The following is a 3,834-nucleotide window of genomic DNA, read 5'->3' on the forward strand; positions in this document are numbered from 1 at the left end:
TTATCGGCTTCAATTAATTTATATCGAAGCTGGAGACTTCGAAGTTTTAGTTAATTAATCTGAAAATTACGCTTATAAGGGAAAAGAAAAGAGTTGATGGCGCTTGATATAATTTTATAGATGTTTAAAGTTTAGAATCTTAAGGAATAGTTAAAAATTTAAGAATTTATTTGTTTTCAAAAATAAATTTTAAGGCTTTTTCGCAAAAATTTCAAAACCCTAATTTTAATAAGATTCATACAAATTGGAACTCATTTAAACTTTAAATATCTCTGGAGCAAATTTCGACTTAACACAGCAATTTACACAACAAATCAACTTAAAAAAAAGCAGTAAGACTTTCAATTTTTCTTTTGGATAAACTGTAATTAAGACGCCATTTTTCAAGTATGACCCTCTCTCCTATTGAAAGAGTATAGCTCTAGATTTGCTGTCACTAATGGATAATTATTCATTACACTGAAAATGGCTATCAAAATATAAAGCTCTAGTCGCCAAAAGTGACGACCCTGTTACTGGCCAAATATAAAAGAATAAAATACGTTCAATTTACGCCAATTCCATCATTAATCAATTTATATTTCAATCATTTTCCAGACAATTTTTTTTTACGAATTTCCACATTCTTTTTTTCTAAAAAAAACAAAATATCGATGTTTATTAAATCTCGAAATTTTTTTAAATGACGATAATCTCGACTCGTGAATATCAAATATCAGCTTTGAGTAAGAACTTTTTGATACTCGATTCGCAACAATTCCGTCACTTTTCGAGAATTGTTACTGCACATTTTCAAAAATTGCGATGTTTTCTTAAGGTATTAAGGTAGGCAAAATCGAATAGCACAAATTCCTACATAGTTTATATATATATATATATATATACAAACCAGTAACTCACTTAACATTCGAATTAATCAGCACCGTTCTGATATAAACAGTAATAAAACTATCAATAACCTGGAATTGAATCATTTTAAAGAACATAATTTTAACAGTGTCAAAATTAATATTTTAGATATAGTTGAAGATTTAGATTTAAGACTACAAAAGGAAAATTACTACATGCTTTTATACAAAACAATTTTGCCGTATGAGCTAAGCCATACCATCCAACATACACAGGTTAACTTTAATAACTCCTCAACTTATTCACTTTTTCATATTATGGATAAACGTACAAATCGAGGTAAACGGGGATCAAGAAGTAATAGAAACTATCTTAGTAGTGACAAATTACATATAAATTTTATTTCAAATGTGGAAAAAGATTTTAATAAACATTATAATATTAAACCAATTAAAGATTTTATTTTCCCCCTTAAGAATAATGATGTATATAAGCTTCAAGATCTTATTATTAACTTTTCTTTTATTAATTTACTCTTCAAAATTCTTTGTTTCGATCTTGTAAAAGCCAAAATGAGCAAAATTTCTCCAAATAAGAAGAAAAATTTAGCTAATTTATATTTCGCTACTAACTTTCAAAACCGATAAGATCAAATTTAATAATATTTTTGAAAATTTTAAAACTTTATTTCCATTAAAGGATTTGAACATAATTAAAAGCTTTAAGTAAAATAAATCGCTTGGTAGAACTATATTTAATTATAATGATATAAGCAAAAATTTAGGGAGGATTAATGGATCCGATTACGAATGTCACTGTGAAGAAGTGAAATATTTTGATTTTGTTGATAAACATCATAAACATATTATTGCTGGTAAATTAAATATTACTGAAATCTTAGAACTTAGGAATTTAATGATAAAAGGTACAAAATTTAGACCCATATACCATATATCCATTAATAAAATTCTGAAATACTTTCTTAATGATCTCAATAGTTTTTGTTTAAAGATATGAAATAGATTCTCTTTACCTTTAGGTATTCTAACAGAATGGAAATGGGGTGTTTATTATTACTTCAAAAACTTTGTTTTTAATAATAAGGAATATTTTAACAACAGTAGCAATTTTACAAATTTTTCTAAAATTGTTCAATCAATTAAGCAACTACAAAAAATGATTTGTAATTACTCCCATAGACAAAGCTAACAATAATTATGCAACCTTATGTAAAAAATTCTATGCTGAACTTTTAAATACAGAGTTAAAAAATAGTAAAAATTTTAAACTTAGTAATTTAATAATAATATTGTCATTAAAAAAAAATTTGCTTTGCATAAGAGGTTAAAAATTAAAATTAGCAATATACAATTTCCTTACTTAATTATCAGTCCTAAATTTCATAAAAATTCCTATAAAATTTAGAACAATCACATGTGGATCTAATACTTACCTAACTAAACCTGGCACTATTTTCTCTAACTACTTAAATAAAATTATTAACAATATTATTAAAGAAGGTTTTTCTTGGAGTTTCACTAATAATCAACCATTCGCAACAAGTCACATTCTATTGCGACTTTTGATTTCCAGGATCTTTTCAATAGCATTCCCCTTTCTAAACTAAAAGATGTCCTTTTGAATTATTCTTGTGATTTTAAAAATACCTTTATTGCGATTTTGATTATTGGGAAATTCTAATTAATTTTTGTCTTTTTAATAATTATCTCTACAATGGAAAAAATATTTTTCTTCAAATTGATGGAATACCACAAGGATCTAATTATTCATCTCTCTTAGCTAACTTATTTTTGCATTATTATGAAAAAAATTATACTCTTAATATTAAATTTGTTTTTAGATTTATTGATGATTTAATTATCTTTAATTTTCACGGTTATTCTATTTTATTAAATAATATTTACTTGTTATTAAATAATATTTATAATATTTAATATTAATCTTGCTTCGTAATTATGATGATAATATTAATTTCAATTTTTTGGATTATGGTATTATAAAAGAAGAAAATATCTGCTTTGTTGAATTATGCGATAAAAGAAATGATTTTAATATAAATAAGCTAATTACTTGGAATTCTAATGTTTCTAAGAACATCTATTTAAATTCCATTTTTAATGAAATGAATAGAATTAAAAGAGTGTAGAGATATTTACTTATCCAAAAAACAAATAGACAAACTCTTTCAAAATTTGATTAAAAAAACCAATGGATACTCAACTAAAGTAATTAAATTCTATATAAAATCATTGAATTAATTGTATATTATTGTAAATAAATTTACTAAAAAATTTCTTTGTTCATTTATATAATTTTTACCATGTGCAAACCTATTTCGGGCAAATCCGTGGCTAAAATTATGTGCAAAACAGGCAATTCATGTTTCTTTCTCTCTTCTATTTTACTTTTTTTCTTAAATAAATGTTAATTTTCTGAAATCATTAATTGTCCACTTCCTTAAATTATCCAGTATAATATTACCTTGCGCACATCCGTTTTCGGGCCCATCCTTGGTAACTAATAAATCAAACGCACTTCAGTACTGCAGTGAAAACGCACTTTAATACAAAATCCCTCTATTTACGCTTTTACCTCAATTTGCGCTTTTAGTCTCATATTTTGCAATCTGGCAATCTCGTTACGAAAATATTTTATCATTCTTGAAAAATTTCCCGTTCATGTAAATACATTTGAATTCGCTACTCGCTTTATAGATTTCGTATCATGTTTTATTCTGTTTTTTCTTTATATTTTATTTTCTGTTTTTACGTGATATTTTTACTTAATGTGTTCCATTTTATTTGTTGTAAATTTTTTGCAAGAAAAATCTTCTTGAGTGCTCCTCACACTAATGTATTGATATATTTTGCTTGGCTATATTGATACAATATTAGAAAGCACTCCTATTTACGGATATAATCGTTATATATCGTGTTATATATATACTTTCTCGTTAAAAGGGTG

The sequence above is a fragment of the Parasteatoda tepidariorum genome, chromosome 8, assembly GCF_043381705.1.
Source record: "Parasteatoda tepidariorum isolate YZ-2023 chromosome 8, CAS_Ptep_4.0, whole genome shotgun sequence".
In the NCBI taxonomy this organism is placed as follows: Eukaryota; Metazoa; Arthropoda; class Arachnida; order Araneae; family Theridiidae; genus Parasteatoda; species Parasteatoda tepidariorum.